The sequence below is a fragment of the Geotrypetes seraphini genome, chromosome 3 (assembly GCF_902459505.1).
Source record: "Geotrypetes seraphini chromosome 3, aGeoSer1.1, whole genome shotgun sequence".
NCBI classification, from domain to species: Eukaryota; Metazoa; Chordata; class Amphibia; order Gymnophiona; family Dermophiidae; genus Geotrypetes; species Geotrypetes seraphini.
Window position 1 is genome coordinate 145,247,366 of NC_047086.1, and position 25,190 is coordinate 145,272,555.

The 25,190-nt window shown below is 43.5% G+C and overlaps 1 protein-coding gene across 2 annotated transcripts in view; it reads right to left on the minus strand.

Annotated features, from left to right (window-relative positions):
• Positions 1–25,190, minus strand: part of NKAIN2 (sodium/potassium transporting ATPase interacting 2) — a 1,107,699-nt gene that overhangs the window by 103,784 nt on the left and 978,725 nt on the right. The gene's annotated exons all lie outside the window — the stretch shown is intronic.

The following is a 25,190-nucleotide window of genomic DNA, read 5'->3' on the forward strand; positions in this document are numbered from 1 at the left end:
TCCCGCCCCTGATTTTCCACGAATGCCCCCTTGTTGCCGCGGGACCCTTGAAGAAGAAGATGTCTTCTTCCACCTTGATGCGGCCCGTGAGATATTTGAATGTCTCGATCATATCTCCCCTCTCTCGACGCTCCTCGAGTGAGTAGAGCTGCAAATTCCCCAACCGCTCCTCGTACGGGATCTCCCTGAGTCCCGAGACCATCCTGGTGGCCATTCTCTGGACCGACTCCAGTCTCAGCACATCCTTAGAATTTTTGCAGACAACTTTCTAAGCTTACTCTGTAAAGTGGTATGCACAATTTCTAATGCATGGGTCTGAAAAGGGGGAGTGGCTATAGGAGGGGCATGGGTAGACCATAGGCATTCCTATTCCTATAAATTACACACTGTTACAGAATATGCCTGATCTGTACAGAATTTAGGCCTGTTCATGTATACCAGGTTTCAGTCAGCATAAATGGTTGTGCCTAAATTTTATTTATTTATTTCGATACCACTTTTTTTTTTTTTTTAAATTATATTTTTATTGGATTCAGCATTCCAACAGTAAGTATTTATAAGACAGTACAAACAGGTAAGCCAGTCAAAAGTACAAGAACATTTTCCATTTAAACCCCCCTATCCCAACCCACCCCTCCCTCCCACAGGTCCAGATACAAAACAGGAACAACTGGTGAGTAATAACTAGCCTAAGCCCAATGGTGGGTTCCAACAGACAGAGAGTTCCAAAAGGGTTCCCAAGTGCAGTTGTTTACTTCCCCCCCCACAAGTCCATATCAGTCATAACATAACCATATTTCTAGACCGCATAGTCATAAGTTCAATGCGGTTTACAAAAGACCCAATGATATCTATTCAATCAGGTGTTTCGAGAAGACAAAGGTTTTCAATTGATTTCTAAAATGTTCATAGGAATAAGATATGAATACTAACAATTTAAATTCTTTGTCATGAATGGCTGCCTGATATGAGAGTGTATGATCAAGAAATTTCTTACTTTTACAACCCCACACCAATGGAAAGACAAAGAAGGCATGTAATCTCCTACTGTTCTTATTAGCTGCTACAAGAAAACTATTAGCTAAATAAAGTGGAGCTGTCCCAAAGGCAACTTTATAGCAAAGACAGCCCAGCTTAAAAACAACCCCATCTGTTTCTCCATTTGTAGGAGCTGGATCATAGCTGCTCTCCAATGTTCCAGGGAGGGAGGGGGGGCAACATCCAGCCAGCGCACTAAAATAATCTTCTTGACCAATCAAAAGGCTCTTTGCAAGAATCTTGTCATATCTTTCGGTACTGGGACTATCACAGGGCAAACCGAGATCAGTAATCCTAGTGATAGGAGACAGCGAACATTACTATACCACCTTTAACAATGGTAGTAGATCAAGGCAGTGCAAAAACTAAACTAAACTAAACCTTAAGTTTGTATACCGCATCATCTCCATAAAGATAGAGCTCGGCACAGTTTACAGGTAATTCAATAAATGAGGGAAGGACATAATAAGAAATTAGAGGTTATGAAGAGGATAGCTAGCGTTACATTTTAAATAGATAGCTTTACGTTTTAGAGAAAAGCCAGGTTTTCAGATGCTTTCGGAATAATTGGAATGAGCTTAGGTTCAGCAGCGGGATAGGGAGGTTATTCCAAATCTCAGTAAATTTGAAGAAAAGGGATTTCCCTAATTTACCTGCATACATGACACCTTTTAATGAGGGGAAAGATAGTTTAATCTACAACTTAAAATAATGATAAGGAACTATAAATCTTGATAGGATAGAACCAGCCAATTTTAGTCACAGTGCTTGCCACTACACATATTCTATAAACCAGGGGTGTCCAACCTTTTGGCTTTCCTGGGCCGCATTGGCCGAAAAAATGTTTCTGGGGCCGCACAAACACGCAAATGCTGCAGCAAGACAGAGGAGGGAGCCGGCAAGACGGTAAACACCAGGGGGCAGCAGAGGAAAACACTGCATCGCCCTCAACCGGGCCACACAAAATACTTCACGGGGCCGCATGCGGCCCTCAGGCCACAGGTTGGACACCCATGCTATAAACCATGCCTACCTGTAGCATACTTTATAGAATAACACTAACCCCCTCTTTTACTAAGGTGCACTAACTGATTAGCGCACACTAATCAAATCAGCGCACGCTAAACGCTAATGCATCCATAGACTAACATGCACGTGCTAGCGTTTAGTGCGCATTAATCGGTTAATGCACCTTAGTAAAAGAGGGCCTAAGTGTGCTTTTTCCACGCCGATTTCTCTGGCAACATATATAGAATCTAGCCTTATGATGGGGACTGAGATGATGTACACTAAGCGCTGATATCATAACAGCAATTATGCATGTAATTACCTTTACAGAATACCAGCCTAAGTCTGCATTAATGTGTCTAATTTTAGGGCAGGAGCACCTCTCTTGTTTTTATGTTGAACACCCTTTCCCCTTTACATTGTGGTAACAGGGGTACAGAAAGACAAAATTCTAAACACCTATTTGGACAGAGTAGGTGGGCTCTTTTGATACTGTATTTGCTGCTGTCATTTATTGGGTTGCTATGCGATTTAGTTTGACGTACTGACATGTTAAAATAGTAAATGTCAGCAGATAACCTGCAAGGTTCATCTAGGCCAGGGGTAGGCAATTCTGGTCCTCGAGAGCCACAGATCAGGTTTTCAGAATATCCACAATAAATATGCATGAGATAGATTTGTATCTCAAGGAAGCAGTGCATGCAGATCCATCTCATACATATTCATTGTGAATAGCCTGAAAATCTGACCTGCTTGTGGCTCTCGAGGACCGGAATTGCCTACCCCTGATCTAGGCAACCATGCATTTGCAACCATAAGGCAACCATGCATTTGCAATCTGTACACAGGGTCATACACTTCTTTGTGTGACAAAGGAAGTCCTATGGCTAGGAAGACTAGAGCTCCACTCAGCAAATGTTTGATCCTCCCAGGTTGATTGAATAAAGTTCTACTTTGGGCCACTCATACCTTGGTCTGAGCTGTCATTTATCTAAATGGATGGTGAAGAGTTCGAGTGGGGTGAGTGAGACTCTAGAATTGCTCATCCTCCGGCCTACCGGATCTGCCTGGCCCCTGCCTAGGCCCAAGCTTGAGTGTTGACTGCGAGTTTGTGAGTGACTGTAACCAACATTGTTGTAGAAGTAAACCAAAATAATTATCTTTTTGTGAGCCCTGGTGTCAGAATGGCGACCCCCCCCCCAACCCAAAGAGCTTGCCGGAGCCCCTGCACCACATGGCAAGGTGTGCACAGGATGGGAAACCAGGGCTACAAACATAACGAATGATTCATGTGCTTTTTCACACAAGGATAATTATTGTTGAATCTTTTTGTTGAATACATGATAAAAATGCATGTTTTGTCCGAGTTATTTGTTCAGTGGGTTAGCAGTCTCATTTAGCAGGGTTTGGATTAGGATCTAATCATATTTTGAGAACAAATTGTGCTAAAACACAAACCATTCAAGAAAGTTTACAAACTTTTACTTAACAGTACTTTTCTATGCTACAAATATTGATAATCAAGAAAATTATGTATGCAGACTTTTCCCAAACCAAATTTACGTCTTTAGGAAGGAGATTCCCTTTTATGTATGTCATTGCTGCTAAAGCCAATGAATTGCTTTTAACCAGATCTAATCCAAAGGCTTAAAGGAAAAGATGAATCAGCTCCTGTATACAGTATTTAGAATTTTTGTCACCGAAATGCACCGATTGAAAATTTACTTGCTCTCATATATTGTACATCCCCAGTACTCCTGCCCTTTATTTTTAGGACCAAGGTCACTGTCTTCTAGAACAGTGTTTTTCAACCTTTTTATACCTATGGACCGGCAGAAATAAAAGAATTATTCTGTGGACCGGCATCGGTCCGTGGACCGGCGGTTGAAGAACACTGGGTTAAGTCGTGGGCCAGATCCCGCCCATCTCTACCCAATCTCCACCCCAGAATCCGCCCCCATAATAGTACTAATTGCACCTTGCACGTCCTGTTCCTCATCTGGAAGCCTTCCCTATGACGTTGCGAAGTCAGAGAGAAGGCTTCCGGTTCAGGTGCAGGATGCCTTTAGGAGCCACTGCCTGTGGCTTTGTGCACTGAATCAGTTAGGAAGAGGGAGATGGCACAAAGATAACGCCGCATCGATCGCACCGTGGACCGGCGGTTGAAGAACACTGTTTTGGGCATGATGCACGTGCTGGCCCTGTGGACCGGCAGGAAATTTCCATGGACCGGCACTGGTCCATGGACCGGTGGTTGAAGAACACTGTTCTAGAACACCACTTCTGGCTGGTACTTAGACTAGAGAGTTGCGCGGGGACAGAAATCCCACCCGTCCCCACCCGTCCCCGCCAAAGTCCCACCCGTCCCCACCCGTCCCCGTGAGGAATCCCACCCGTCCCCACCCGTCCCCGTGAGGAATCCCTCCGTCCCCACCCGTCCCCGCGAGGAATCCCCTCCGTCCCCACCCGTCCCCGCGAGGAATCCCCTCCGTCCCCGCCCGTCCATATAAACTTCAGAAATAGTTATTTCATTTAATTATGCTACTGAATTAAAGGCTCTGGTAGAAATCCATTTACAAATAAGCAAAAAGACTTTATTAATTTGAAAATATTAATTGGGAAGAATACATACTTTGCAAATGGGTTTCTACCAGAGCCTCTAATGTTTATAAATTTTTATCAACACAACTAATATACTACTTTATCCTGAAGCAAAATAAAAAAAAAGAAATATAATTCTTTTCCTACCTTTGTTGCCTGGTTTCTGCTTTCCTCATGTTCTCATTCAATTCCTTCCATCCACTGTCTCTCTTCCTTCTGCATCTTCCATTTGCTCTGTTACTGTGCCTCTCCCTTTCTTCCCCCTTCCAAATTGGTCTGGCACCCATCTTCTTCTCTCCGCTCCCCCCATAGTCTGGCATCTGTCTTCTTCCCTGCCAGCGTCTTCTCCCTACTCTCTCTTCCCCATTTCCTTTCAGCGTCCTTCTCACCCCATCTTCCCCATGTCCTGTCAGCGTCCTTCTCCCCCCTCTATCTTCCACATGTGCTTTCAGTGTCCTTCTCCCCCCTCTGCTTCCCCATGTCCTTTCAGCGTCCTTCTCCCTCTCTGTCTTCCCCATGGCCTTTCAGCGTCCTTCTCCACCACCCCCGTCTTCCCCATGTCCTTTCAGCGTCCTTCTCCACCCCTTTGTCTTCCCCATGTGCTTTCAGCATCCTTCTCCCCCCCTCTGTCTTCCACAAGTGCTTTCAGAGTCCTTCCCCCCCCGCCCTTCCCATGGCCTTTCAGCGTCCTTCACCCCTTTGTCTTCCCCATGTCCTTTCAGCGTCCTTCTCCACCCCTTTGTCTTCCCCATGTGCTTTCAGCATCCTTCTCCCCCCTCTGTCTTCCACAAGTGCTTTCAGAGTCCTTCTCCCTCCTCTGTCTTCAAGTGCTTTCAGAGTCCTTCCCCCCCTCCTCCCGTCTTCCCCATGGCCTTTCAGCGTCCTTCTCCCCACTCCTTCTCTACCGCCCCGGGTGCAGCACAGCCGGCCAGGTCCCCTTACTTTTGTGGCACTTCCCCGACCGACTGACAACAGCCCCGGTCCGACAAACCTCCCTGCCCTTAACTGCGAATCTAAATTACCTTATTACAGCTGCTGTAAGAAGATAATTTAGATTCGCGGCTACAGGGCAGGGAGGATTGTCGGACCGGGGCTGTTGTCGGTCGGTCGGGGAAGTGCCACAAAAGTAAGGGGATCTGGCCAGCTGTGCTGCAACCGGGGCGGGGTGTGGCGGGGCGGACCGCCCCCTCCCTTGGTAGCCACTCGAACCGCGAGGCTACTCTCCTCCTTACCTGCACTGCCTGCAGCACAGAGCCAAACGGAAGTCTTCCCGACGTCAGCGCTGACGTCGGAGGAAGGGAGGGCTTTGTTTAAGCCCTCCCTCCCCTCCGACATCAGCGCTGACGTCGGGAAGACTTCCGTTCGGCTCTGTGCTGCAAGCAGAGAAGGTAGGGAGAAGAGCCGCGCGACTGAGTACATCCAGCCCCGCAGGAACCCCGTGACCCTCGGAGGCGTCCCCACGGGATCCCCGCGACCCTAGGGGGCGTCCCCACGGGATCCCCGCGACCCTAGGGGCATCCCCACGGGATCCCCGTGACCCAAAGGGGGAACCCGCGGGATGCCCGCGGGTCCCGCGGGATTCCCGTCGTCCCCGTTCCCGTGCAGCTCTCTAACTTAGACCCCCTAGTGTCAAGTTAGGATAAAAACTCATATCGTAAACTTGTACTGAAATTATGGCAAATCCAGTGCAAATCATAACCTGTTAACTGTATACTGTGTATGTTTAACCTGTAACCCATTCTGAGCTCTTTGGGGATAACAGATAGAAAATGAATTAAATAAATAAATACAAATGTGTGGTTAATTACAGAACTATCACTTCATTGCTAAAATAGGTTATTACGTTTTGCTAGCAGGTATACAAAATTTTCGAATTTAGAAGAGAATATCGAATACATTGAGCAGCTATACACTTCCACTTAGAAGTCCAAAATGAAGGTAAAATGAACATCAGCCTGTATGGAGGGGGGCGTGAGTAAGCTGAAGTCTATGCCCTTGTAAACGTTCCACAAAATATAATTCTCTGTTAAGAAAAGTAGCTCTTTAAAGTTAACAAGAACCACAAGACCCAGGAGTGCCAATTTTTATAACAAACCATTCATCTCCCTTAACTGCAGACTTGACCTTTCTATATCTGTACTGCGCAACAGAGATCTTCTATTTTGACCGTGCCCGTGGTTTTCTGCCAGCTCCTATGCTGATAATCGTTGTGTGACCTTGTGTTCTGAGGGGCTTTATTTCACAGAAGAGCTGCAAAGGAATATAGTGCATTGTTCCCACAGAGAAAGACAAGAATGACACTGGCGAGCAAAATCTCTGTTTTTCCAAAACAGTACTTCTAAATACTGCAGCTTTACTTATTAGCTGCTCCAGCCCTGGCAGCCCAGGCACATCCTGCTGTAAGTGCTATGTAATTGATTACTGGCTTGTGTTGTTCTAAAACCCAACACAATTAAACATAACTGTGATTGAATGTAGACCAGCAATACAGCTGGGAATGGCCGTAGTCTCTTCATTCAACATACTGTATGCAGAATCTCATTAAAGTGGAAGTATCGTAAGAATTTCTTAATACCACACAAATGATGATAAACCTGGCTGCTCTGTAATAGTGCTATAAATATATGAATGAATGAATAAATAAATATTAATGCAAAGGTGAACAGACATGGTCTTTTTTTTTTTTTTTGGGGGGGGGAGGGATAACTAGCCTATGCCACTGTGCACATCTGAGAAGCTGAAAGCAATGCTGTTGGTAGTTTCACTACCAGCAGGGTCTCCCGAGATGGATAGGTTTCAGCGGAGATGTCAGATGAATGATGCACCACCGATCTGGGCAGTGTTGGAGGCGGAGAATCGCGTTTGATACGACAACAGCGACAAAATCAAATTTATAGAAACATAGAAAAATGACAGCAGAAAAGGGCCAAAGCCCATCAAGTCCGCCCACTCCAGTGACCCTTCCCCCATGAGTTTGCTCACCAACCTCCTGCCCTTACCTCATTAGAGATCCCACATGAATATCCCATTTATTTTTGAAATCTGCCACGCTGTTGGCCTCAATCACCTGCCGTGGGAGTTCGTTCCAATGATCGACCACCCTCTCGGTGAAGAAATACTTTCTGGAGTCACCATGAAATTTCCCTCCCCTGATTTTCAGCGGATGCTCTCTGGTGGACGAAGGTCCCATAAGACGAAAGATATCCTCTTCCAACTTGATACACTGCACAGAAAAGCCCGGCAATCTGTATTCTGCCATGAAAACTTAATGATCATCTTCAAGTCACTAGGACTCGAACATGATGGCACCTAGAACAGCAACCTGTCTGCTGAATATTCTGTGTAGATATCCAAAAGAATATAAGAACATAAGAATTGGGCTGCTGGGTCAGACCAGTGGTCCATCGTGCCCAGCAGTCTGCTCACGCAGCGGCCTCCAGGTCAAAGACCAGTGCTCTAAAATGAGTCCAACCTCACCTGTGTACGTCCCAGTTCAGCAGGAACTTGTCCAGCTTAGTCTTGAAACCCTGGAGGGTGTTTTCCCCTACATCAAATTGGGCCCCTGAGGAAGACGTGTCCGCTGAAACACGGACCATATTGGGTCCTGTCTCTTTTAAACATATGTGGACTCATTTTTGTTAATATTTTCTATTGTGGAAACCAACCAATAAATCATCATTAAGAACATCTCCCTCCATAGTCTTCCTTTGTTTTTGGTCTCTTGGACTTTGTTTCACTGAGAAGTAGTCGGGTCTTCTTGTTTTGTTGTTTTGCTGATCGAAACTGTAAGCTTTCCAGTAAATACACGTGACTACTTGCCTTCTATGCTTTTCAACACTCTGGTGGTTGTGGAGTTATGTCTCCATACAATGAAAAGAACTTGTTCCAACAACAGAAACTTGATGAATAGACGAGACACAAACCCTTGTGTTAAAAGGCACAAGCAAGCCTGGTCGCTGTACATGAAGAAAGACATGGTACCGCTCGAAAGGGTCCAGAGAAGAGCGACTAAAATGGTTAAGGGGCTGGAGGAGTTGCTTTACAGTGAGAGATTGGAGAAACTGGGCCTCTTCTCCCTTGAAAAGAGGAGACATAATCAAAACATTCAAAATACTGAAGGGAATAGATTTAGTAGATAAAGACAGACTGTTCACACTCTCCAAGGTAGGGAGAACGAGAGGGCACTCTCTAAGGTTGAAAGGGGATAGATTCTGTACAAACATAAGGAAGTTCTTCTTCACCCAGAGAGTGGTGAAGAGCTGGAACGCATAGAAGGCAAGTAGTCACGTGTATTTACTGGAAAGCTTACAGTTTCGATCAGCAAAACAACAAAACAAGAAGACCCGACTACTTCTCAGTGAAACAAAGTCCAAGAGACCAAAAACAAAGGAAGACTATGGAGGGAGATGTTCTTAATGATGATTTATTGGTTGGTTTCCACAATAGAAAATATTAACAAAAATGAGTCCACATATGTTTAAAAGAGACAGGACCCAATATGGTCCGTGTTTCAGCGGACACGTCTTCCTCAGGGGCCCAATTTGATGTTAAAGTATCAGAAAACAAATGCAGACTCGGACTGGAAGAACGTCACCAGTGGGGTGCCGCAGGGCTCTGTACTTGGACCCGTGCTCTTCAACATATTCATAAACAATCTGGAAATGGGTACGATGAGTGAGGTGATTAAATTTGCAGACGATACGAAGTTATTCAGAGTAGTAAAGACACAAGGGGATTGTGAAGACCTGCAACGCGACAAAACCACGCTCGAGAAATGGGCAGTGACATGGCAAATGAGGTTCAACATGGATAAGTGTAAGGTAATGCATGTCGGTATCAAAAATCCCATACACGAATACAAGATGTCCGGGGCGGTACTTGGAGAGACCCCCCAGGAAAGAGATCTGGGAGTACTGGTCGACAAGTCAATGAAGCCATCTGCGCAATGCGCAGTGGTGGTGAAAAGAGTGAACAGAATGCTAGGAATGATTATGAAGGGGATCACGAACAGATCGGAGAAGGTTATCATGCCGCTGTACCGGGCCATGGTATGCCCTGACCTGGAATACTGCGCGAAGCACTGGTTGCCGTACATGAAAAAGGATATGGTACTACTCGAAAGGGTCCAGAGAAGAGCGACTAAAATGGTTAAGGGGTTGGAGGAGTTGCCGTACAGTGAGAGATTAGAGAAGCTGGGCCTGTTCTCCCTTGAAAAGAGGAGACATGATCGAAACATTCAAGATAATGAAGGGAATAGACTAAGTAGAGAAAGACAGGTTGTTCACCCTCTCCAAGGTAGAGAGAACGAGAGGGCACTCTCTGAAGTTAAAAGGGGATAGATTCTGTACGAACGTAAGGAAGTTCTTCTTCACTCAGAGAGTGGTGGAGAACTGGAATGCTCTTCTGGAGTCTGTTATAAGGGAAAACACGCTCCGGGGATTCAAGACAAGGTTGGACAAGTTCCTGCTGAACCGGAACGAACGCAGGAAGGGCCGGTCTCAGTTAGGGTACAGGTCTTTGACCTGGGGGTCGCAGCGTGAGCGGATTGCTGGGCGCGATGGACCACTGATCTGATCCAGCAGCGGCAATTCTTATGTTCTTATGTTCCAAGAAGACAGTTATAGAGGCGAACTTCGCTGCTTCAGCTCTATTGTCTAGGATGGTAGATAGAAAACAAGCACAATCTATAAAGAGGTGCTGAAAATTTCTCAGCCCAACCAACCAACTTCCTTAATTCTGAGCGTTATTTTGCCACTGTAGCTGAAAAGAGTGTTATCTTATTTTGTTATATGCCTTGTTGACTGAGCATACATGCTGGGATCTAGAGGGTTATACTGGACTGCTTTATTCCCTATCTAATGGACTAGATTTAGATTGTTATGCAAAGGAACTTTTTGCTACATTTATTAAAAGGAAATACACTTCTCCCTCCGTATTCGCGGTTTCAGCATTCACGGTTTTGATTATTCACAGTTTTTAGCTTGCTGGCTCCTCCCCACAAATTACATCAGCTTGCATAGAGAAATCGCTGATTCCAAGGATTTACAGAAAAAAAAAAAAAAAAAAAATCGATGATTCCCAACACTTTCTTCACCGTGTTTTGCCTCTCCTTCAGGAACAGTTCAGGTCTCCCACCATGTTATTCGTGGTTTCACCATATTCACAATGGTTTTTAATAGAAAACAGTGAATAATACAGAAAACCCGCGAATAACTTTTTCATATATTTGTGGTTCTGTTAATCCCCTATCACAGCGAATACGGAGGGAGAAGTGTATATAAAACAGGGAGAAACTATGGGCTCCTTTTACGAAGGTGCGCTAGCGGTTTTATCGCATGCACCGGATTAGCGCGCGCTAGCTGAAAATCTACCACCTGCTCAAAAGGAGGCGATAGTGGCTTGCGCACGTGGCAATTTAGCGCGCGCTATTCCGCTCGTTAAGGCCCTAGTGCACATTCGTAAAAGGAGCCCTATGTGTGTGTTGCTCCGGCTCTGAAGGTTTAATAGGATTTAGCTAATAAACTTTACCTCCCCTCACTCCCATGTCTTTTGGGAACAGTGCAGAATGCTTTAATCATCTGGCTTTGGCATCTAACTGCCTGAAGGAGTCAAAGCTTTTCTTATCGCTATGTCTCACTGTGTGTCACCTTTTCCAGACAGCTATTGGATTAGGATAAGAAAACATTGGTTCTTTGTGCTGTTGACCTAAGGAAAACTACAGACTGCTTGAAGGCCAACAAATGAATGACTCACATTTAAAATGAACCCGGGTAAGATAACAACAGCTTATTTATCTACCAGGCTTTCATCTGATGGAACTATGAAATATTTATTTATGGATTGTTCTGAAAAGAGTAATGTTTAACATTACTGCTAAAAAAAAGAGAATTACATTACCTTTCCTGTAGGCCCTAGTATGTAATAGAACAAAAAAAGAGTCTTGATTCAAACACTTATATGCAACTATTTTTTTTTCTTTGTAAGAATAACAAGACCAGAAGAAATGGAACTGGATGACACTAACAACTTTGGGAAGGATCCTTGAAAAAGTGCTATGCGATGAAACTTCACTGATTGGTGTTGGACCAAAAATTGAATGGACTTACTACTACTACTACTATTTATCATTTCTATAGCGCTGAAGGGCATACACAGCACTGTACATTTAACATTCAATAGATGGTCCCTGCTCAGAAGAGCTTAGAATCTACACTTCTCCCTCGTTATTCACAGGGGATACGGGCAGAGCCGGACCGCGAATGGCAAAAAACCGCGATTATCCGGCTCTGACCCACCCCCACCTCCCTGCCGCCTTCCCGGCCTTATCTGGTGGTCTAGAGTGCTTTTGTGGCAGGAGCGATCTTCCTACGCTTCTGCCCCGTGCAGATCGCTCCTGCCCCAAAAGCCCACTAGACCACCAGTTAAGGCCGGGAAGGCGGCAGGGAGGTAAAAAATATGTTTTTTTAAATTTTCCCCCTTCCCAGAAAAAAATCGCAATTATATGAAATCGCGAGTGCAGAAACCGCGAATGGGGAGGGGGAAGTGTAATTTGAACAGACAGGGCTAGGGAATTTCTGGCAGAAGGAATGATAAAATGGGTGACAGTGATTTGGAGTTAAGAGTTGAAAGCAGCTTCAAAAAAGTGGGCTTTTAGCTTGAATTTGAATACTGCTAGAGACGGAGCATGACATTTTGACTGGCAGGCTGATCCAGGCATATGGCGTGGCAAGAAAGAAGGGACGGAGTCTTGAGTTAGTGGTGGAGAAGGGTACATATAAGAGGGACTTAGCCGATTAATGGCATTCACGGGGAGAGCATAGGGGGGAGATAAGTGAGGAGAGAAATTGAGGGGCTACAGAGTAAATGCACTTGTCAATCAGTAAGAGAAGTTTGAATTGTATTTCGAAAAGGATGGGGAGCCAATGACGTGACCTGAGGAAAGGGGTAATGTGAGCGTGGCGGCTCTCATGGAATATGAGTTGAGCAGCAGCATTTTGAACAGACTGAAGGGGAGAGAGATGGATGAGTGGAAGAACTGAGGACTTAAGTAAAATCCTCTTTTTTTGATAAAGAAATATAATTGACATTTCATTTCATTTAAAAAATTTGTTTATTGAAATTTTAACAAAAATAATTAAAAAAACAAAAAATTGATAGGAAATACACTAAGGACCAATGACAATTTGGCATGTAAAGCTTATGCCAGTGAAAGTTTGTTGAGCCTTAAGTGGTGTCACTGAGGCCCTGGCAAAATTTAGAAAGTATGATTGGGCTTTTATAAGGAGTAATGTAATAATTGCCCAGAGTATAAAGAGAACTTGAGAAGATGACATGGTCTGTCCAAAAATTAGGGGGGGAGGTGGGAGAATGCTGCATTATCTTTTTCAAACAAGGCTAATTTTAATCAATTTCAAAAACTGTTATTTGAGATGGGGCAATCGAGTTGTCAGTGTTCATTGTCCAGGAGTCTAGTGATCCATGTTACACTTCTATGAATCTTTTATTATGATTTAGATCAGGAGCTCTCAATGTTTTCCTAAAACGTTATAAGAGCACTTCTATAAAACGTGGTTACATTTTCGCGCCCATAGTGGCTAAATTTTTTTGATGAGAACTCTTTACATACCTTAATTCATGCTTTTTTACTAAGTTAGATTATGGTAATATGCAGGAATAACGGCAGGGCAAGTAAATCGTTTGCAAACAGTACAAAATACTGCAATTCGGTTGTTAGGTCATGTACATATTAGAGATCATGTGACTCTCTTGTATTCTATTGGTTACCAATGGAATTTAGGCTTAAATTTAAAATCTTGATGTTGGCACATTGTTTGAACTACAACCTTCATATCTTTCTAACTTAGTATTATTTATGCACCAAGGCATTTATTAAGATAATTGAATGATAACAGAGTAGCTATACCTTATATATTGAAAGCTCATCTCGCCTCAACCAGAAATTGTGCATTCTTTTATTTTTTTTAAGTTCAAGAAATTTTATTGAGTTTGGTATATTAAGTACAATAAATGCATTCTTTTATTTGGTTTCATTTACATTTGGCCTCTTTACAATGATAGGATTTAGATTCGGTATTTCGTTCTGCATTCATTTATTCATTCATTCATTTATTAGGTAATTTAATTTTATCATTTTAGATTGTCATATTAAGTATTATGTATTAGAAATGCATTTTTGTTTGTTTTCTTTTTCTTTACTATTTAAATGGAGTTCCTTTCATTACTTTGATTGAATTATGTTATTAATCACTTTGATCCTTTTTGGCCAATTAAGCGGTATATAAAGATTTTTAATAAACAAACATAAACACTAGAGGAAGGAGTGACGTAGTGGTTAGAGCTAAAGAGAATGTTGTGCTGCCGATCCTGGTGGACTCCAGAAGAAGGTCTTTGTGACCGAAACACGGACCATGTTGGGTCCACACCATAACACTCCTACTGTGTTATTATTGGATCATTTTATTGAACTACACTATTTATTATGAAGACTTTCAGTGTGTTGACTTTTTAATAAACTGATAACAGTATCACGATCATCGATTCTACAGTCTCCGTCCTTTGTGCTTGCATTCTACTGGTGCACCACTCTAATCATGACTGGCCCAAGAGTATCAGATGTCCTAAGGTGAACCTTCAGTCTTCTTGCCCCCTCTTGTAGTCAATTCTTCAACTCTTCCCTCTCCCATACATGAACCTTTAAATGGACTTATCCCATCCCTGTACTTGAACATTTAGCTGGCATCTCCCTTTCCTCTCTCTATCCACCCTTTGCAGGTGGCCAGTATCTCCTCTTCATCTCTAACCTGCCCCTTCCAGTTGGCCTGCTTCTCACGTCCCCTTCCCTATTCTCACCCACTATCCAGTGTCTCCCACTTTTCCTTCTCACTGCCTGCCCTGCCACTGCTGTCTCCCACCAACTCCTGGTCCAACCCAAAGATTAAAGAAGCTACTTTTCTTACAGACTCAGGAGGTAGAGTGTGGCAGTGAGGGCAGGCCCAGCATCATGAAAGGAAGTATGTGTGTGGGGGGTGGCTCTGTTTCATGCCAGAGCAGCACTGGCATCCCACTATATTCTAGCACCCTAGGCATCTGTCTGTTTAGCCTGGTGGCTGTGCCAACTCTATTCTTGATGCACACATTTCAGGATTGCTTTTGATGGGCTACTTCACATCATTTATTCATGTATATCCTACCTATCTTTACAATGCTAAGCAGAGTACAGTATACAGAAAGACTAACCCCCTCTTCTACAAAGCCGCGCGGGAACAGCCCCGAAGCCCATTAAATCTCTATAGGCTTTGGGGCCATTACTGTGTGGCAGCTGCTAGCGCAGCTTTGTAGAAGAGGGGGTAAGTTTTACAAAACATGCCCTTTTACAATTACAGTATTTTGATGGCCACCACAGAGGTTCAGAAACATGCTAACAAACTGAGCATAATATCTTGTCACAATATTATCTTCTAAGGATCCTAGAACTTAGAAGGGTTATTGGCTAGAAATATAAACCCCCAACATAAGAATAAACTAATAGAAATCTCTGGTGTACCATGAAAAGGATGCACTGTACACAGAGAAAATGTTAATTATCATTTATATTTGGGGTTTTTTCAAAGATGTCAAGGCAGATGACTTTAAAATATGCAATGTCACCTCTGAAACAACCAGGGCTGTGAAGTCAGAGTCGGAGTCGAAGAGTCAGAGACAATTTTGGGTATCATGGAGTTGTAATCATGGGTACCAGAAACTGAGGAGTTGGAGACGAAGGATTTATCTATCGACTCCATAGCTGGGCAGGGGTGAAAACTGGCTGTACTTAATCTGTTTGCTATGTGGACTTTGCGAGTCTGGAAAGGGGATGCACAGCAGTTATTGGGTAAGGTTAAGGGGCTACATCATCAACCTTTGAGGTTTGCCCCTGATTTTGTACCAGGTAGAGAAGGGGAGATATTTCGGAGATGGGAACAAAAAGGGTTGCAGTACTTTGGCCAATTCTTGGAGGGGGAAGTCCATTCGACCATTTCCTGTGCTTCAAGCTCAGTTTCAGCTGCACTCATAGGGCTGTGGAGTCGGAGTCGAGGAGTCGGAAACAATTTTGGGTACCTGGAGTTGGAATCGTGGGTACCAGAAACTGAGGAGTCGGAGTCAAAGGATTTATCTACCGACTCCATAGCCCTGGTAACAACTATAGAAAAATAGACAAATATAGTGCAAAATATAGGCAGCAGATATAAATTCTCAAAACGGACACATTTTGATCACTAAGGGCTCTTTTTGCTAAGCTGCATTAACGGTTTTAGTGCGCGCTTAGTGCACGCTACAATGCCCCGCGCACTAGACGCTAATGCCTCAATCGAGCTGGCATTAGTTTTTCCACGTAGTGCGGGGGTTAGCGCGCGCTAATCTGCTGTGCGCGCTAAAAACGCTACCGCAGCTTAGTAAATGGAGCCCTAAATTGAAAATAAAATCATTTTCCTACCTTTGCTGTCTGGTGATTTCATGAGTCTCTGGTTGCACTTCCTTCTGACTGCATCCTTTCTTTCATTTCTTTCTGCACTATTGTCCCTTTTCCCTTTTCCGTCACAGCAAAAAGTTTCATATCCAGAAGGCAACTCAAGGTGATTATTATTAGCTCATCCTATTTCTGGAGAGCGGAATGTAATTAACTCCTGATCTCTTAGGGGAATGATTACGTTTTATAACTACAGCTCCATTATATTTTATTTCTCAGGCAAATGTTATCCAGATTATTGGAAAGCTTATTAAAAGTTCAAAGAGATATACTGCCCTTTTGAGCTATGAAACAAAACACCTTGCCATTGTGTTTAAGCTAGTTGTAGTCACAGATCGTTGCTTTCATGAACCAAAAGGATCTGGATTGATTCCTGGTCAAGGGCTGATAATGTCTCGAAAATGTTGAGCTATAGTTCATGTTTATATGAAATATACTCCTACAAAGACAATCAAATAAATGAAAGGATTTGTTCCAAAACAGCATGCACTCTTCTATGTTATGCCAGGAGTTGTATTAAGACCTGCACTAAAATATGACTGTTTGTTATCAGGTCGCTACAGAGACTTTTCTATCTCTTAAATTTGTTTTATTTTATTTTTAATTTTTTATCTTCTTTCATTCTTTCTATTTTCTATCTCTTTGATTTTTGATCTTGGAAATGTATTATATGTTGTTATTACATATTTTTAGTTTATCAGGTACTTTAGCTAGATTGTGAGCCTTCGGGACAGATAGGGTAGTTTTTCTCAAGTACAGTGGTACCTTGATTTATGAGCATAATTCGTTCCAGAAGCATGCTCGCAAACCAAAATACTCGTATATCAAAGTAAGTTTCCCCGTAAGAAATAATGGAAACTCGCTTTGATACGTTCCCACCCCCCGAGGCCAGAGGCGCTGCTCTATCCCCCCCCCACGAGAACCGGCATTGCTCCCCCCGAAGGCCCACTCGCGATCCGGCACCCTCCCCCCACGATCAGGCCCCCCTCCCCTTTCTCTTTTTGGTTATCACAAGAATCCAATCATGTTTCATTTAACATGCCAACTCCCTCCTGCCACCAACTGTCTCACCCCCTCCGACTTGCCCGACTCACCCCCAGACTGGCACAGCACTCCCCCCCCTCGGCATGGCCCACCTCTGGCCCGACACCGCCCATACCTAAATGTTGGGAGCAGGAGGGGTGCTCAGCCTCTCCTGCTCCGTAGGCCTCCCTCCTGCATCCGGCACGGCCCACCCCCAGCTTGACCAAACACCGTCCGTACCTAAACGTTGAGAGCAGGAGGAGTGCTCAGTCCCTCCTGCTTTATAGGCCTCCCACCCCCCGACCGGCCCGGTCTGGCCCACCCCCGGCCCAGCACGGTACCCCCGTACCTTCAAGTTGGAAGCAGGAGGGGTGCTCAGTCCTTCCTGCTCCTCCGAGTCCAGCGAAGCGTCTGCCTGGCCTTTAGGCTCAGCCCTAAGGAAGTCCTTGATTGGCTCAGGCACCTCAGGCCTCTCCCAAGGGGGGAGGAACCCAAGGTGCCTGAGCCAATCAGGGCCTTAGGCTCCTCCCTGTGCATCTCATGATACACAGGGGCGGGGCCAAAGGCCCAGGTAGACACCTCGCTGGACCCAGAGGAGCAGGAGGGACTGAGTACCCCTCCTGCTCACAACTTGGAGGTACGGGGGGCCGGGCCGGTTGGGGGGTGGGAGGCCTACAGAGCAGGAGGGACTGAGCACCCCTCCTGCTCCCAAGTTTAGGTTCAGACGGTGTTGGGCCGGGGGTGGGCAATGCCGGTCGGGGGGTGGGCCATGCCAGTCACAGGGCGGAGGCCTATGGAACAGGGGGGACTTAGCACCCCTCCTGCTCCTAACTTTTAAGTATGGGGGTGTAAGGTTGGGCCGAAAGCCAGTAGGAAAAAGGAGGCATTGATGTCCCTGTATAAGACTTTGGTGAGACCCCATTTAGAATATTGTTTACAATTCTGAAGGCTGCACCTTCAAAAAGATATATAAAGGATGGAGTTGGTCCAGAGGATGGCTACTAAAATGGTGTGTGGTCTTCATCATAAGGTGTATGGGGACAGACTTAAAATCTCGATCTGTATACTTTAGAGCAGTGTTCTTCAACCGCCGGTCCGTGGACCGATGTCGGTTCGCAGAAATTTCCTGCCGGTCCACAGGGCCGGCATGTGCATTGGGTCTGAGACAGTGTTCTTCAGCTGCTGGTCCACGGTGCGATCAATGTGGCCTAATCTTCGGGCCGTCTCCCTCCTCCTCACTGCCACTGTGCACTGTGCTGCGGGCAGTGGTTCCTACGCGCGTCCTGCGCCTGAAACGAAAGTATTCTCTCTGATGTCGCAACGTCAGAGGGAAGGTTTCCGGATGAGGCGCAGGAGCCGCTACCCGCTGCTTTGTGCACTGTGTCAATGAGGAAGAGGGAGCCGGCCCGAAGATTATACCGGGGACTGTATAAAACGGCCAGGTGGGACCAGGCCAGAAGGTAAGGCACAGCATGGAAGGAGGGAGACAACAACGGTAGGGGGAATGATTTAATTTTAAATTTAGTGACTGAATTGCGTCAATTTTGAGAATCTACATTTGCTGTCTGTATTTTGCACTGTTCTGGAAGAAATGCATTTGTTTCTTTTTCTCTGAGGTTGTACTGTATGCAGAGTCTGGCATCTTAGGGTTTCCTTTGTGTATATATTAGTACTTTTAGTTTTTGGTCCTGCGTTTCATTGGGGTTATCTGTTTTCTGGTAGGAATGAATATTGAGAAGCATACAGTGTGCTTTGTGTAGTTTAATTTTGTGGTTAACCATTATGTGCTGTTAATAAGATTATATTGTGTGTATATATACAAAATGAATGGAGAAAATAGTGTTACAATTAGTACTATTGTGGGGGAGGGGCCTGGGGTAGAGATTGAGCGGGCCTGGCCCACGACTTAGCCCAGTGTTCTTCAACCGCCGGTCCATGGACCGGTGCCGGTCCACAAAATAATTATTTTATTTCCGCCAGTACATAGGTGTCAAAAGGTTGAAGAACACTGCTTTAGAGGAAAGGCGGGAGAGGGGAGATATGATAGAAATGATTAAATACCTTCGTGGTGTACATGCGCATAAGTCGAGTCCATTTCATTTGAAAGGAATCTCTGGAATGAGAGGGCATATGATGAAATTAAGAGGTGATAGGCTCCGGAGTAATCTAAGGAAATACTTTGTTACAGAAAGGGTGGTAGATTCCTGGTGGAACAGTCTCCTGAAAGAGGGTGGAACAGACTCCCGGAAGAGGTGGTGGAGTCAGAGATTGTGTCTGAATTCAAGAGAGCCTGGGATAGGTGCGTGGGATCTCTCGGAGAGAGAAAGAGATAATGGTTACTACAGATGGGCAGACTAGATGGGCCATTTGGCCTTCATCTGCCATCATGTTTCTATGTTTCTATATTCTAAAAACAAAATCAGAGATTTAGGGCCTGTTTTACAAAGCCGCACTAGCGGCCGCAGCGCGGTAACAACCCCGAAGCCCATAGAGATTTAAAGAGCTTCAGGGCTGTTACCATGCGTCAGACGCTAGCGTGGCTTTGTAAAACAGGCCCTTAATTTCAACTTTTAGAGTATACTTCTTCCTCCATATTCGCGGTTTCAGCAATCAGGGTTTCGAATATTTACGGTTTTTAGTTTGCTGGCTCCTCCCCCCCAAATTACATCAGCTGATTCCAAGCATTTACAGAGAAAATTGCTGATTCCCAGCAATTTTGTTTTGCCTCTCCTTCAGGACAGGCCAGGTCTCCCACCACGTTATTTGCGGTTTCACCATATTCATGATGGTTTTTAATAGAAAACAGCAAATAACATATGAAAAAGTTATTCACGGTCTTTCTGTATTCACGGGTCTGTTAATCCCCTATCACAGCTAATATGGAGGGAGAAGTGTATAACTATAGCTACAAGGCACACTTTCCAGGGGGGTCTATATTTGTCACATGTGTGTGATGATGTCAAACATGTTTGTGTACTGGTAAAAGTAGGAAAAGCTAATTTGGAATATTCTTAGCTTAGAAGTTGAAGAATGTGACATGTGACTGTGTGCTTTTGTTATCAGGTCAGAAATTACAATACATATCACATGGAAACCCATGAGTCCTACCATCTTCCAAAGGTCTTAGCACTAATTTATGGCTTATTAAGTAAATAGAGAACAGAGGAAAATGTGCAGTTTGTCTAGTACTAAAACATTTAATGATGGGAAAATAATTTCAGTGCAAATCATGAAATGTTAGTCATAAATTATCTAAATAAACACAATGACAGAAAATGACTATGTTAGAATGATAAAAAAAAAAAAAGCTTTAAATTAAACCCACATGAAAAAGGGTATTCCAAATGACTGATAAAACCTTATCATGTCAAGCCGTTGTGACTGTGCTGGAAGGTTTTCTATTACTGAGTTTAATACTGGGTAATTGAGTGATGACCTCCTACTAATGTCAGTTTATGAAAGAATATTAACAATGAAGAGAAGTCAAGGGAGCCTATTTACCTAAATCTTTAGTTGCATACTTATTTGAGAGCAAAATTCATGCAGCTCCAACTACACACCTTAGGCAGTATATTTGGTTGCCTCCTCTATCCATTCTACATTTACTTTTAATGTACATGGTAATATGTACTTCCTTATTTTATAACTTGGCATCTACATTTACTATAAGGTAGCAGGCCTATCTTTGGACACTATTAACTTAATTGAATATTGACAGCCAGTAAAATTAATAGCTGCCCCTCCCCCCTTACCCTCCCTCCTGATATTCAATGCCAATCACTGGAAATGGCTAGGCATTGAATATCCGAGCTCACTAATGACCATAGGACTTAGCCAGACTGCCTCCCGCAATCTGAATATTGGCCCCTTGGTGCCCGGATACCGCTATATGAGGGGCTGCTGAAAAGTTCTCAGCCCAGCCAAGAAGAGAATGATGTGGAGCCATGAAACATATTTTTCTTGACACTTTTCATTTCATTTCATATCATATCATTGGGTTCATAGACAACGGCGCGAAAGACAAAGGCGCGCCCAGACAATTGAGCGCAGTGCGGAGGCGCGCGCCGCTCAAAATTACTATTTTTAGGGGCTCCGAGGGGGTTTTTGTTGGGGAACCCCCCACTTTACTTAATAGACATCGCGCCGGCATTATAGAGGGGTTTGGGGGGTTGTAACCCTCCACATTTTACTGTAAACTTAACTTTTTCCCTAAAAACAGGGAAAAAGTGAAGTTTTCAGTAAAATGTGGGGGGTTACAACCCCCCACTCCCCCCACAACGCCCCCACAACGCGGCGCGATGCCTATTAAGTAAAGTGTGGGGGGGTTCCCCCCCATACCCCCGTCGGAGCCCTAAAAACATTAATTTTGAGCGGCGCACGCCTCCGCGCTGCGCTCAATTGTCTGGGCGCGCCTTTGTCCCGGCGCGCTTTTGACCTGACACCATATCATTGAAACAAAAAGTGTCAAAAAAAGTGTGGAAAGACTAAAGAGGTTAGGGCTCTTCAGCTTGGAAAAAAGATGGCTGAGGGGGTGATATGATTGAAGTCTACAAAATTCTGAGTGGTGTAGAACAGGTACAAGTGATCGATTTTTTTACTCCATCAAAATTTGCAAAGACTAGGGGACACTCAATGAAGTTATAAGGAAATACTTTTAAAAACCAATTGGAGAAACAATTTTCTTACTTAGAGAATAGTTATGCACTGGAACACATTGCCAGAGGATGTGGTAAGAGTGGTTAACGTAGCTGGTTTTAAAAAAGGTTTGAACAAGTTCTTGGAGGAAAAGTCCATCGTCTTATATTGAGACAGACATGGGGGAAACCTTGCACTGGATTGGTAGCATGGAATGTTGCCTCTATTTGGATTTTTGTGACCTGGCTTAGCCACCATGAAGACAGGATACTAGGCTGACCCAAGAAGGTTATTTTTTTATTCTTATGTAGGAAAATGTTATCTGTAAATCTCTGGCTCAGAAACACTTGTTAAGGTTGTAATCTGTTCTTGTAAGTTCTATGTAACCTGCTAAAACTCTGACCTGCAAGGATTTGGTGGGATATAAGCCTACCTATAACATATCATCCTAGTATTTTGTGAGTCATTCTGCACAGAGCAATCTTTACAGAATATTAGCTTAATGTGCATCATTTTTATGCTTATTTTTGGTTGTCACACAAAAATAGTTGAAATAACAACAAAATTAAGCAAAAACACAATGTTACTAGCCAGCGGTGGGATTTCCAGTGCAACTTCCGGGAGAGATGACATCATCGAATGGCTGGTGCACTCAAAAAAACACACACCATTCCAGCCTCTGATTCAAGCCCTCTGGCCACAGAGTTCCTAAAAAATAGATTCATTTTTGCTCATGCTGGTAAAGAGTATGCATAATATCTCCCCTCTGCTCCGTAACTGGCATATCAAACACTTAAATTTCTGGAATGTGTGCTTCATCTCCACACAATGGCGGGTCAACACGTCAATTTCTTTTTTATAAGTAATGTTGGACCGGTGTTCAAACAATCTAATCTTAAAACTCCTGGAAGTATGTCCAAAGTAGGCCAGATAACATGGACATAAGATCACATACATCCCTCTAGGAAGTCACGCCGGAAATCGATTGAGTGTAACCCTTTTGAGCAAGCTGTGTCTCTTGTGTCAACCTATATGCAGTGAGAGCTATACCTGTAAAAATCCCTGATGCAGCCATTTAGTGGTGAACCAAGGCCTTTGTTGGAAGCATGACTGAGCATGGTCTGCAAGTAGTGTGGGAGCAGCCTGATTGTTCATTGTTGCCGGAGGTGAAAGGAAACCACTGGAATGACGGCAGACGCCATGCTTCAGAGCTAGGTGAAAGCTTTCATTTTCAAATACCCTGTGAGCTCTGTCCCTGTGTGAGACAAGCATTTTTGCATGTGGAGTTTTTTATGCCTATGACAAGTAAACGGGCAGCTTGAAATCAATATTGATTGCTACTTCACAATTAAAGTGTGAGGCTTTTTCTCGACAATTGGTACTAAATGCTTCTCTCTCTGTGGTAATTCCACCGCAGGCTAGTAACATTGTATTTTTTTAGGGTGTTTTTTTTTTTTTTTCTTATTTTCAGGTACCATTTAAACTAAAACTAAACTAAACTACACCTGAAGTTTGTATACCGCATCATCTCCATAAAGATAGAGCTCGGCACGGTTTACAGGTAATTCAATAAATGAGGGAAGGACATAATAAGAAATTAGAGGTTATGAAGAGGATAGCTAGCTTTACATTTTAAATAGATAGCTTTACATTTTGGAGAAAAGCCAGGTTTTCAGATGCTTTCGGAATAATTAGAATGAGCCTACGTTCCGCAGCGGGGCAGGGAGGTTATTTCAAAGCTCAGTGAATTTGAAGAAAAGGGATTTCTCTAATTTACCTGCATACATGATGCCTTTTATCAAGAGGAAAGATAGTTTGAGTATGTGGGCGAATCTGGTAGTGTCAGGTCTCGAAGAATTCCAGGATAGTGCGATTAGGGGAGGAAGAATGCCATGTAGGAACTTGAAAATTAGGCAGGTACATTTAAAGTGAATCCTAGAAATCACCGGAAGCCAGTGAAGTTTTGACAGAAACGGGGAAAATGATCGAATTTGCTTTTTGGGAAGATCAACCTAGCCGCAGTGTTCTAGATCTGCTGAAGTCTTTGAAGATTTTTCTTGGTTAGACTTAGATAGATGGAATTACAATAGTCCAGTCTGGAAAGAATGATTGATTGTACAAGGACAGCAAAATGTTGTTGGCGGAAGCAGGATCTCACTTTCCTCAACATGTGAAGACTAAAAAAACATTTTATTTTACCAGAGAGTTGAGATGATCATTAAAGGAAAGTGTAGAGTCAATAATGATGCCCAAAACTTTGCTTGAGAATTCGATCTGTAGTGTGGGACCAGAAGTTACAGAATCCTTTACTCTCATTTGTCCTGTTTGTCTGTTTTGATTATATTGTAAACTCTAATGAGCAGGGATTGTCTCTTACATTGTCTTAAGAGACAATGTCTAGCAGCACTATAGAAATGATGATTATTATTAGTAGTAGAAGAATCTAGTCCTAGTCCCATAAATGAGCCACTTTATCTAAACCTTCAAGTGCCCATACTTCCTGTCCAAGTCCAGGGGCTATCAAATGCTTTTCTTTCCATGCACTGCACCTTGCTCCTCATCTGGATTCTACTTTGTTGGGTGTGGATTAATCTTTAAATAAATGGAAATTTACACTAGTTGAAGCCAGAGTTGTATCTTCCGCTATGTGCAGCTTATACCCTTCTATGTCCTGTTTAAAATTGGAAGGAGATTTAGGCCCGGATTCTGCAAGCGATGCCTGCGTGGAAATTAGACCATTTAAGATGTGTTCTAAATGTGTTTCTGAAAGAAATGGAAAACCCCCAAAACATTGAAAAGAATGACTATTTATTTGAAAAAGAACATTTGAGCCGACGAGGAATTCAGCGGCTAGAAAAAGTCTCAGTGGTAAAAAAAAATGTTTGTTTGTTTGTTTTTAATTCTTTATTAATTTTCAATTCGAGAACAGTGCATTAAATTATACATACAATAAATATCACAGACAGCATTTACAATCGATCAAAGAATACTACAAAATATATTATCCCCCCTCATACCCTTCCTGGATGTGCAAATCAAAAAAGGAAAATAAAGGCATAATCCAACTAATCAGAGTTAACAAAATTCATCAATGGACCCCATGTTAATTTAACTAGTTTATTATGACACAATATTTCTAAATTCATTTTTTCATATTTATAACCAAGGGCTCCTTTTACTAAGCTGGCATTGGTGTCTAGCACATGGGTCAATTTAGCGTGCGCTAAGCGCGCACTAAAACTGCTATTTCAGCTTAGTAAAAGGAGCCCAAAGTTTCCCACCAAAAGGAAAAATTAAGTCTATCCCAATTTTTCCAGTTCTTGGTAACCATTTGCACGGCTATCCCAGTCATAAAAGA